The sequence below is a fragment of the Nicotiana tomentosiformis genome, chromosome 6 (assembly GCF_000390325.3).
Source record: "Nicotiana tomentosiformis chromosome 6, ASM39032v3, whole genome shotgun sequence".
Taxonomy (NCBI): domain Eukaryota; kingdom Viridiplantae; phylum Streptophyta; class Magnoliopsida; order Solanales; family Solanaceae; genus Nicotiana; species Nicotiana tomentosiformis.
In genome coordinates this window covers 68851655-68865271 of record NC_090817.1, presented here as the reverse complement: position 1 = coordinate 68865271, position 13617 = coordinate 68851655, and positions in this window count along the sequence as shown.

Genomic DNA, 13617 nt, shown 5'->3' with positions numbered 1-13617 from the left:
GTTCCCTCCATTGAACCTTCACTGAAGAAATGTTCTTTGACCTTAACTTTCTGACTTGCCTATCTAAAATAACCACTGACTCCTCGACATAAGATAGATCCTTGTCCAATTGAACTGTGCTGAAATCCAACACATGGGACGGATCGCCGTGATACTTCCGGAGCATAGAAACATGGAATACCGGATGAACTCCTGCTAGACTGGGAGGCAAGGCAAGCTCGTAATCAACCTCCCCAACTCGACGCAACACCTTAAATGGACCAATGAACCTTGGGCTCAGCTTGCCCTTCTTTCCAAACCTCATAACGCCCTTCATAGGCGAAACCCGGAGAAAGACTCGCTCTCCAACCATAAATGCCACATTGCAAATCTTTCGGTCCGCATAACTCTTCTGTCTGGACTGAGATGTGCGAAGTCTATCCTGAATCACCTTCACTTTTTCCAAGGCATCCTGAACCAAGTCCGTACCCAATAATTTGGCCTCACTGGGTTCGAACCAACCCACTGGGGACCAACACCGCCTACCGTACAGAGCCTTATACGGTGCCATCTAAATGCTGGACTGATATCTGTTATTGTAAGCAAACTCTGCAAGTGGAAAGAACTGCTCCCAAGCACCCCCAAAATCTATCACACATGCACGAAGTATATCCTCTAATATATGAATAGTGCGCTCGGACTGCCTGTCCGTCTGAGGGTGAAAAACTATGCTCAACTCAACCCTAGTACCCAACTCATGCTGTACAGCTCTCCAGAACCGTGATGTAAACTGCATACCCCGGTCAGAGATAATAGATACCGGTATGCCATGAAGCCTGACGATCTCACGGATGTAGATCCGAGCTAGCTGCTCGGAAGAATAGGTAGTCATCACAGGAATGAAATGAGCCGACTTGGTCAACCTATCCACAATTACCCAAACTGCATCAAACTTCCGCTGAGTCCGTGGGAGACCAACAACGAAGTCCATAGTGATCCGCTCCCATTTCCACTCCGAAATATCTATCTTCTGAAACAACCCACCCGGTCGCTGATGATCATACTTCACCTGCTGGCAATTTAGACATCTAGCCTCATACTCTACTATGTCTTTGTTTATCCTCCTCCACCAATAATGTTTTCTCAGGTCCTGATACATCTTTGCGGCACCCGGATGAATGGAGTACCGCGAGCTATGAGCCTCTTGAAGAATCAACTCACGCAAACCATCTACATTGGGCACATATATCATGCCCTGCATCCTTAATGCACCATTATCTCCAATAGCAACCTCCTTAGCATCACCGTGCTGGACTGTGTCCTTAAGGACAAGCAAATGAGGGTCATCATACTAACGCTCCCTGATACGATCATAAAGAGAAGATCGAGAGACCACACAAGCCAATACTTGACTCTACTCAGATATCCAATCTCACAAACTGGCTGGCTAAGGCCTAAACATCCAATGCCAATGGCCTCTCTGCTGCTGGTAGATATGCTAAACTCCCCAAACTCTCTGCCCGATGACTCAAAGCATCGGCCACCACATTGGCCTTCCCAGGGTAGTACAAAATAGTGATATCATAATCCTTAAGTAGCTCCAACCACCTCCGCTGACGTAAGTTAAGATCTTTCTGCTTAAATAGATGCTGCAAACTCCGATGATCGATGTAAATCTTACAAGGAACACCGTACAAATAATGCCGCCATATTTTCAAGGCATGAACAATAGCTGCCAACTCAAGATCGTGGACATGATAGTTCTTTTTGTGCACCTTCAGCTGTCTGGACATGTAGGCAATCACTCTACCATCCTACATCAACACCGTGCCGAGATCAATCCGCGATGCATCATAATATATAGTATAAGACCCCGAACCTGCAGGTAATACCAATACTGGGGCTGTAGTCAAAACTGTCTTGAGCTTCTGAAAGCTCTCCTCACATTCCTTTGTCCACCTGAATGGAGCACCCTTCTAGGTCAGCCTGGTTATAGGTGTTGCAATAGATGAGAATCCCTCTACAAAGCGATGGTAATACCCCGCCAAACCAATAAAACTTCGGATCTCTGTAGCTGAGGACGGCCTGGGCCAACTTTGCACTGCTTTAATCTTTTTCGGATCTACCTTGATCCAATCACAAGTCACTATGTGGCCCAAGAATGCCACTGAATCAAGCCAGAATACACACTTAGAAAATTTTGCATACAATATCTTCTCCCTCAAAATCTGAAGCACGGTTATCAGTTGCTGCTCATGATCCTCCCGACTCCGGGAGTATACCAGAATGTCGTCAATAAACACAATGACGAATGAGTCAAGATAAGGTAGGAACACACTGTGCATCAAGTGCATAAAAGATGTTGGGGCATTGGTCAGCCCAAAAGACATCACAAGAAACTCATAGTGACCATATCTGGTCCTGAAAGTAGTCTTCGGGATATCCGGCTCCCAAATCTTTAACTGATGATAACATGAACGTAATTCAATCTTGGAAAACACTCTGGCCGGATATGGAGGAACAGAGATGGACTGAGTGCCCGGCAACAAATCAATGCCAAAATCAATATCTCTGTCTATTGGTAGGCTGTGGAAGCTTTCAAGTTTCAAATTGGATCAAGGAGAGCCTACAATCATTTCTCAAGTCAAGCTACACTTAGAATTTCGCCTAGACAAACATTCAAGACAAGTTATAGACTTATTGGCACGGAACTTGGACTTGAAATTCAATACCTCACATCTCAAGCTGCTGGATTGTTAAAGAGAACAGAGTTGAGGGCCCACAACAACCCTAGCTAAGATTGAAAATCACAAATGGCTCAAAGAAATCACTCGATGATTGTTTTAGTCAACACAAGAGTCTAAAGGTCACAACTAGAGCTATTCTTTGCTAATCAACTTGTTTCTAACCACAAGGTCGAAGGTAAATGTGTTAGTACCAAGTGAAGCCTACTTGAGAAAGAATATGGGAAGAGCCACCCGGTTCACATAACATCCATCTTTGGAAAGAACCATGGCATTAAGAAAATCAAAGGCTTATTGTTCACACAAAAAGTAAAAAGAAGCTACTAAAGTAAATAAGAAGCTATGCTACTAAGGAAAAACAACGAAAGTAGTTTTGAAGTAAACTACAGAAAGTAGACTGAATATGTACAAAATGAAGTAAAGCGAATATATACATAATGAGAATGAATATATACGTCGAATGGTGAGAATATATACGTAACAAAAGTGAAAATAAAGATCAATAACGATAAAAATAAAGATAAAGAAAAATAGTATAATGGTTATTACATACCAAATGTCATCAAATCAAAATGGACCACCCCCAAATGAAAAATAGCATTGTCCTCAATGCTTATAACAATTAAGAACAGGAAAAAGGGATAGAGAGTAGAGAAAACTCCCTATGTGGTCTCTGTCTGCATCGAGTCATCAGAACCATCCGTATACTCTAACTGGATCTCCACATCCTCTGATTGGGGGATTACGGGGTTGCTGAGCATCCGATTCAGCTCCGCAACAGTGTGTGCAGTGGTAGCCGGCTGCTACATCTGATGCCTCGGGCACTGCTGCATATGCTGCTGGGACTGTCTCCTCCACGAGCAGGTCTTGTGGAATATCACCAGTAGAAGCAATCTTCTGAACCTCTTTGCTCAACTTCTCCACTGACTCCTTAGATGCCTGAGTCTTACGCATCTTCTTCACCTGCTTCCCCAAATCCTTGATAATCCTCCCATGTGTATCAAGAGTCTCCCGGATATTTTTTTGGTCATCCAGAATCTTCTTTGGTTGTCTAGAATCTTCTTCAAAGAGTCATCCATTGATGGAGGTACCTGAAGCTTTGATGTGGCTGAGGACTGTGCTGCCACTGCACTGGATATGGTAGTCAGCTTTATGGTAGCTGCTTGCATCCAGTTGTTGAGACTGGATAGTGTCTATGAAACCTGCAGTGCAGTTTGAGGGTAGGTAAAAAATGTGGGCACTAATAGTGGCACTAAGAGGGAAGGTCCTGAGGAAGAAGGATGCATGGCAACTACTCCGGCAGAAGTACTGGCTGCTGTGGAGGGTTCGACAACTGACCCGATGGCCACTATCCCTAGCTTTTTAGACTGGCTAATGGAGGTAGTGGCTTTACCCCTGAATTTAGGGTTGTCCACTACCTGGAGGTGGTACCATGAGGAAGGTTTTTTAGCCTTCACCTCCACATCAAAATGTCTCGGCTCTACCCCTTGGATTTGGAAATACTCTATGAGGAAGTTGGGGTAGGGATACGATCTTTCTTCTTTCTAGACTACATTGGAGATGTTGTAGGAGATCAAGTTTCCCACATTAATAGGATAACCGACCATGATGGAAGCTACCAATACTGCCCAGGGGAGGGGAAGGACATTCTCATGCTGGCACGGGTCAAGACGGCTGCACACGAATGTTGCCCACCCTTTTTCTTCAAAGCTAAGAGTGGCTCTGACAATTTAAACTCCTGCTGTGAGCCATGCAGGTGTTGTCCCCAGAATAGCAAGTATCTCAGCTAGCCATGGGCGAACTGCATCACCCAAGGCTAGCTTCTCCAGGTATTGCACTGCCTCAAAATCCTCAAACCCTACATATGTGTTCAGTGCGTGGCCATCAAACCGGATTTTCAAATTTCGGACCTTTTTCACCTTTGTACCCTTTTTGTAGTGGGAAACATTAGCATAAAATTCCTTGACAAGGTATTTATTTGCATAATGCATCCAGTAGGTGAACTATTTCCATCTTTTTATCTTCGTAAATTGCCGTAGGATATTCGGATTGTGCTGGCTTAGGTCTTTGGTTATGAATTGTCTCTCAAGAGTGAGCGACCTTTAGGGCCACCATTCTCGAAATTTTCCATACGCCTTTTCACTTACAAATCTATCAGCCCATACCTCCGGATTCTTTGATCTAGCTAGGCCTCCCATGATTGTTTCACCCCCTCTCCCGTCATCCGGGACCTCATCATCATCATCTAAATTGATTGGGGTAGCTGTTGTGGCGGGTGTTGTAGTTGTTGTGGCAGGTGGCCCAAATATTTGACTACCTCCCTCTAAGCCATCAGAAGAGCTAGAGGAGGTAGGTTCATCGACTAAACGGAGTCTATCAGGGAATTGTTGTGATTGTTCCCCCGGTTGTAGTTGTACAGAATCCCCCTCAGAAGTTTCCCGGGATGAGAGGTATTCACTGGAGTCTGAGGATTTTGGAGGAAGTCTACTGATAATAGTCTTTTTGCCCAAGACTTTCTAGACTGATAGTGGCACGTTAGGTTTTCCTCTACCCCGGCCTCGGGAGGATTCTGCCGTCCCTTTGGAAGTATCACCTCGACCACGTGAATGCACCATTGTCTGCAACAAACAAATAGTGAAAGTCAGTTAGAATTGGGGTTCAACATGTGTTATTGAATTATAGTTGGAATGAAAAACACTGCTTCTCAGAACAGGGCAGCGCGGCCCGCACAAAATTGAGTGCGGCCGCGAAAATCCCAGGTTCAGAATACTGGTTCTCTGAAGTTACCTCAGCACGGACCGCGTACTTTTGAGTGCGGCTGCAAAAACCCATCGCGAACAGCACAAAAATGAGTGCGGCAGCATAATCGATTTGTTGGGTCTCTGAAGTTTAATTGTGCGGACCACACAAAAATTGAGTGCGGCCGCGAAAACCAAACACGGACCGCAAAACATTGAGTGCGGCCGTACAAATTTCACAATGACTAGGCCTTCAACCTAGGGTATCACGGACCGCACAATATTGTATGCGGTCGCATACCCTAGCGTAGACCGCACAAAAATGTGTGCAGCCGCGAAATTCAAATCATAACGACACTGAATTATGATTAGTACTAGGGTTTTCACTAATTAGGCATGATTTATGGTAATTGAACAATAAAGGCTACTAATCCCAGACCCCATTATACATTCAAACACTACCCACATGCTTCTAAATAAGAATTAAGCATCAATTTGACATTTTTAGCATGAATTTAACCCTAGATAAAAAGAAAACTACAAAGAGAAAAGAAAAGAAAAAGATGAAATCAATTCATTGAAATTAACATACCAGTAATGAAATGTAGTAGGAAATCAACAATTGATGAGTATGAGATGAGACTGAAATCAAGAAAGAGTGCACTGTGCTTGAGAGGTCAGAGAATGTAAAGTCCGAATAGTCTCAAAAGGTCCTATTTATACTTTGTCCCACCGACTTACCTGAGTGTGGCCATACAATTTTGTCGCGGTCTGCACTTCTTTACCTTTTCTAACTCAGCAGTTGATTCAGTGGCATGGTCCACGTAAAAATGGATGCGACCGCATAATTTGTGCGGTCCGCAAAATTTTGATCGCAGCCGCGAATCCTTAAGGGATTTTGTCAGGCCAAACTTCAGAGATTTGGCATTTATCATCTTTCAGCTGTGCGATCGCACACAGACTTGTGCGGCCACGAAGGGCTTGTGCGGCTGCATAATTTTGGCGCGATCCTCATAATTTCAACAATTGGCCAATTTTTATGTTGTCAATATTTTGCACTGCACACCCAATTCTTGCATACACTTCACAACCAGTTAGTCCAAAACAATGCCTAATCTAACAAGAAAATTAAAAGAAAGAAAAACACATGGGTTGCCTCTCAAGAAGCGCTTGATTTAACGTCACGACACGACGTATGTTACCATCATTCATTTGAAATAGATCAATGCCACAACGTGGCCATCATAAACCTTACCAAGGTAGTGCTTCACCCGATGCCCATTGACTCTAAAGATCTCACCATTCTTATTTTTCAAATCAAGAGCACCAAAAGGAGTCACTTGTACCACTTCAAAAGGACCGCTCCACTTTGATTTAAGCTTTCCTGAAAACATCCGTAACCGAGAATTGAATAAAATAACAAGGTCACCTTCTTTGAATTCTTTATTCCGGATATACTTATCATATAGGTACTTCATCTTGTCCTTATACAAGGATGAACCGGAGTAAGCATGGAACCGGAACTCATCAAGTTCATTCAATTGCTCCACCCGGAGATTGACAACCACATCCCATTCAAGGTTCAATTTCTTCAACGCCCACATGGCCTTATGATCTAATTCCACCGGAAAGTGACAAGCTTTCCCAAACACCAACCAATACAGATACATACCAATTGGAGTCTTGTAAGCTATTCTATAGGCCCAAAAGCATCGTCAAGTTTCCTTGACCAATCAGTCCGATTTGCATTGACAGTCTTCGATAAAATACTCTTGATCTCCCTGTTGGAGACTTCAACCTGTCCACTTGCCTGGGGGGTGATAAGGGGTTGACACCTTGTGAGTGACACCATACTTGGAGAGTAAAGTGTTAAAGTCTTTGTTGTAAAAATGTGAACCCCTATCACTAATAATAGCCAATGGAGTACCAAACCTTGTGAATATGTTCTTCTTCCAGAAAGCTAACACACTCCGAGCTTCATTGTTGGGAAAAGCCACGGCTTCAACCCATTTGGAAATGAAATTTAAACGAGTTAAGAAAACACAGATTTAAAATAAATAAAACAAAAGAAACTGAGTGCAATCATAACCATGAAATAAACCAAGACCACGAGTCTACTAGTGTGTGCCAAGACCTGGTGTCACAAGAGTATGGGCTATTGTCATGACCCAGACTAACCCTGTCGTGATGGCACCTATCGTGGTACTAGGCAAGCCGACCTTTCCAAGATCTTTCAAAATTTTAACAGAAGTGAATTAAAATATTTAAAATATCCGGAGTTTTTCATAAATACGGGGTAAAGCCAAAATAAAAACATAAGTGCGGAAAAATAGCCCGACATCGGGGTGTCACTAAGTCATGAGTATCTAGATAACCAAAATAATACAACCAGTGTCTAAGTATCAATACAAGACAGAAAGAAATATATAGAAGGAGAGACAAGGCCCTGCGGACGCTGGTAGCTACCTCGTAGTCTCTGATACTCGATCCTCCCGGACTCAATGACCTCCGTAATCAAACACACCTGGATCTGCACATGAAGTGTAGGGTGTAGCATGAGTACAACCAACTCAGCAAGTAATAGAAATAAATAAGGAACTGAGAAGCAGTAACGAGCTATACAATACACTTCATTTTAAAAGTTTTCAGCAAAGAGTGAACGTGCTTTCAAATCCTGTGGTATAAGTCAAAACAGTTCGCGCTTATGTAAAACAGATATGAATCTTCCAGAAATTTCACAACAACAACAGATAACAACCAAGTGCAACAATAAATAAAGTAGGTACAGCCTCTCAAGGCAGCAGTCACTCAACCCATCTCAACCTCACACTCTCGACTCTCAACCCTCAATACACACTCTCAATAGGTACATGCGCTCACTGGGGGTGTTCAGACTCATGAGGGGCTCCTACAGCCCAAGCGCTATAAGCAAAGACAACTCACGTGTTGCACGGACAACTCAAGTGCTGCACGGACAACTCACGTGCTATAATATCATATCTGGATCTGCACGGACAACTCATATGCCATAGTATAAACATAAGGATCCGCACGGACAACTCACGTGCCAGAGAAAAATACCTCACAACCAGGCTTTCGGCCTTACTCAGTCATGAACCTCTCTAGTCTCATAGCTCTCAATAAAGAAAGGGAAAGTAGCCCAAATCAAAGTGTTACAGTATATCATCATGGGGAAAAAACAAATAATAGAGACTGAGGTAAACATGTACAAGAATCACTATGACTCAACATAACTACTATGAACGGAATATAGCCTAAGCATGACTTCTAACATGAAAGGCAGTCAAGTTCTAGTAAAAATAGGAATGCATATAAACACAAATAAAGGCTATTAGACTTCACAGTCTCCAGGGACGGACCAAGTCTCAATCCCCCACGGTGTACAGCCAAACGCCCGTCACTTAGCATGGGTGCCACCTCCAAACTATCACATTATACCAAACTCCGGGTTTCATACCCTCAAGACCAGATTTAAAATTGTTACTTACCTCAACAGCGCATAACTCCTACTCCGGAATGCTCTTGCCCCTCGATTCGGTCTTCAGATGCTCCGAATTTATTCACAATCAATATAATACCATCAATTTATGCTAAAGGAATGAATTCCACAAGAAAAATACAAAATTAGACTCAAAACCTGAAATTGGCTCAACCCCCCCGGGGGCCCACGTATCAAAATCTGACAAAATTTATAAAAATAGAAATACCATTCACTCACGAGTCTAACCATACCAAATTCATCAAAATTCGACATCGTTTGGTCCTTCAAATCCTTAAATTAATCTCTCCAAAATCCAAAGCCCTAACCCCTCATTTTTCAGTAATTACAAGATTAAACAACGGGAAATCACCATACATACGAGTATTAGGGCTCAAGCAACTTACCCCACTGATAGCCCTTGAATCACCCTTCAAATATCACTCCAAAAGCTCCAAACACCGACTTGAAAATGGTGGAAATGAACCAAATTCACGAAGGGTTTTATTTATGGTTTTTGCCCAGGCTTTTCGCACCTGCGGAAAATTTCACACTTCTGCGCCACCGCACCTGCGGTCAAGGTGCCTCAACCGCGAACTCCACTTAATTCCCTAGCTTCCGCACTTGCGCCCCATACCTCGCACCTGCGGGCTCGTAGGTGCGGCCAAATCCTTCGCGCCTGCGCTCCAGCCTTGGCCTCCTCCTTTCCGCATCTGCACCCCAAGTCTCGCACCTGTGCATCTTGCCTAGACCATCACTGCTCGCTCCTGCGGACGCCCCATGCACACCTCTGACTCCTTCATCCGTAGGTGCAGAAATAGCAGTAGCAATAGCTTCAACTGCATTTACCAACTTTGACAAATCCATTAACCACCCGAAATCACCATGAGGCCCTCGGGACCTCAACCAAAAATACCAACGAGTCATATATCAACTTAAAAACTTAGTTGAACTTTCGAATCACTTAAAACAACATCAAATCACCAAATTGCCCTTGGATTCAAGCCTAAGAACTTCTAAACTTTCAAATTCGACAACCGATGTCGAAACCAACCAAACCACGTCCGAATGACCTCAAATTTTTCACACGCATCACAAATGACTCTACGAATCTACTCCAACTTCCGGAATTCCATTCTAACCCCGATATCAAATTTTTCACTGCCGATCGAAAATCGCCAAATTTCCAATTTCGCCAATTCAAGCCTAATTCTACCACGAGCCTCCAAATTACATTCCGGATGTGCTCTTAAGTCCAAAATCACCCAACGGAGCTAATGAAACCGTCGGAATTAAATTCCGAGATCGTTTACACATAAGTCAATATCCGGTTGACTTTTCCAACTTAAGGTTCTACATAAGAGACTAAGTGTCTCATTCCACTCCGAAACCACTCCGGACCCAAACCAACTAACCCGATATAACATAATATAGCTGAAAAGCACAAAAGGAAGCATAAATAGGGGAAACGGGGCTATGACTCTCGAAACGATCGGCCATGTCATTACAGCTACTAGTACAATATGCAAAAAATTACTATTCTATTGTCTGTAATGAAATAGACAGAACAATAACAAAAGAATGACTCTGGCTGCTTCAGAACGGCTCGAAAGACAGCTCACCATGTAGTCTCGTAACAGGGATCAAGCATGCGTGCCAGACTGATACCCAGATGCACCTGCCTCAGATCCTGCACATTAAGTGCAGAAGTGTAGCGTGAGTAAATAAACAACATGTACCCAGTAAGTATCCAGTCTAACCTCGAAGAAGTAGTGATGAGGGGTCGAATTTGACACTTACTATGGGCTAAAGATAACATGCCAAAATTCTAAATAAGCATAGATTACAAGAATAATATTGAAAACTCAATAACAGGAACTAATAAATAATCTTTTCACAAGTACTAAGTACCGAATTTATTTTTTTTCCTCATTTAACAATTTATATCTCAAGCCAATGAAGCAATATCAATTATAAATGGTTCCAAAGATTTATCATGCGTAAATTATACCGAGGTCGTACGGCCCGATCCAACATAAAATATTTAAACAGTGCACTACCGAGGGTCGAACGGCTCGAACCATAGATGCATCTATCTACTACCGAGGTGTTCGGCTCGCTCCACAAAAGAAAATACTTTAAAGAAACACAAATTCTCAATAACAGTCAAGTGTCCCATTCACAACTTCAAGTGAGTGAAATTTAACCTTTTACAATTATTTTATACATTTTTAAAATGACTCAAGCAATTAGGTTAACCAGTGGGATGCAAACATTTCAAGTATGGCATGATATAGGTCCTAGACTAACCGGACAATAGCATGGTTAGTAGCTACGTACGTACTCTCGTCACCTCGTGCGTACGTAGCCCCCCACAAATAGGAACACATATTAATTAATTTACCTATGGATTAAATCCCTCTTACAAGGTTAGAAAAAAAACTTACCTTGTCTGAAAGCCTACTTCCCGGTCCGAGATTGTGCTCAAACCCTCATTTCGGTGCCAAACGACTCGAAACTAGTCAAATATTATATAAAATGATCAATACATGTTCATAAGTTCATATCCTAACTATCAAAGTGATTTCCCAAGCCTATTTGAAGAATCCCTAAAATTCACCCCCGGGCCCACGTGCCCGGATTCCAAAAATATTTGAAGAAAATTGTTACCCATAACCTCATAAACTCAAATATATTATTTTTACTAAATTCTATAACAAATTTCGTGGTGAAATCTCATTTTTATCAAAAATCTAGGTTTTCACCTAAACCCATGATTTTCACTAATTTATATATTATAATCTACCCATAAGCTATGTATTTAACTCACATTTGGTAGGAATTACTTACCTCAATTAGTGGTTGAAAATCCCTCTCTAACCTGTTCCAAAATCACGCAGGTGCGGACCAAGTCCAAGCTTCCTCCTCTCGCTTCTGCGCTCAGGCGATCGCACTTTCGGAGATGCACCAGCGACAAAAAGAGCGCACTTGCGACACTGCCCGCTCCTGCGACGCCTGCCTTCGCAGGTGTGGTACTTCTTCCGCTTCTGTGATGGCTGGGCAGCCAATGCTGGGGCGCTTCTGCGGTCATGGGCTCGCACCTGCGGCTAGCCCTCCGCAGGTGCGATACACCAGAAGCTTGGTGCATCAGCTGCTCCTCCAAGCTCCAAACGAGTTTCGTGCCTCGTCCGTTTAACACCCGGGGCCCCGCCCGAATATACCAACAAATTTGAAATCATAAAACGGACTTGCTCGAACTCTCAGAACACACAAAACAACATCAAAACTAAGAATCACACCCCAAACCAGTTGAATCAAAATATGAACTTCAAGTTCTTCAATTTATTCCCAACACGCCGAAGCGTACTTAAACTACTCGGAATGACACCAAATTTTGCGTGAAAGTCTTAAATCACCATACGGAACTATTCTCGATCTTGGAATCCTATTTGGACCTCGATAACACCAAAACCTACTCCAAACCGAATTTAAAGAACTTCAAAACCTTCAAAGAACCAACTTTCATTATTAGGCGCCGAAACGCTCCCGGGTCATGCAAACCCGATCCGAACATACGCCCAAGTCCGAAATCATCATATGAACCTATTGGAATCGTCAAATCCCGACTCCAAGGTCGTTTACTCAAAATGTTGACCGAAGTCAAACTTAGCCTTTTTAGCCTATCTTAAGGAACCAAGTGTTCCGATTTCAACCCGAATCCTTCCAAATCCTGAACTAACTATCTCCATAAGTTATAAAACAGTAGAAGCACATACGAGCAGTCTTATTTAGTGGAACGGGATTCTAAAAAGCAAAACGACCGGTCTGGTCGTTACAATAGAATTCTAAGTTGAAGGGTGAGAATGAAAGATTGAGGAAACGGGTGGAGGACCTGAGAGAGAAGATGATCATTGATCAAAGGATTGTGAATGAATAGAAAGGCTCATCAAGGCTTTAGCCCCTTACTTTTCTTCCTGCCCAATGATCCATGTGTGATGAGCCAATATGTCATCTTTAAATTTAATAATTATTTTTGTGTTCTTAAACCTCAAGTAGCACCATTCATCTTTCCTCGACTTGTGTGCGCAGTCCATAAATTTATCCGAAAAGTTTTTTTTATGTGAAATATTGATAAAAATGTGAAATAGTGCTTTAAAAACTCACTTAAGTTGACTTCGGTCAACTTTTTAAGCAAACGGACCTGGATCAATGTTTTGACAATTACGGTAGGTCTGTATCGTAATTTTGGACTTGGCCGTATATCCGAAATTTAATTTGAAGGTCCCTAGCCATTTGTTGAAAATTGGAAGTTTGAAAGCTTATATATTCCAAAGTTTGACCACAGATTGACTTTTATTGATATCGGGGTCAAAATCCAGTTCTGAAAATTTGAATAGCTCCATTATGTTATTTATGACTTGTGCGCCAAATTTGAAATCATTCCAGATTCGTTTAATATGTTTCGGCATGAGTTTTGTAAATTGAAGAGTTTGAAACTCAAAAGTCCAAATCGAGGTGTGAATTGTAATTTCGACGTTGTTTGACGTGATTTGACACCCTAAGTAAGTCTGTATTATGTTACGGGACTTGTTGGTATATTCAGACGAGGTCGTGAGTACCCCGAGTGTGATTTGGATCAAAATAGGATCAAATTTTG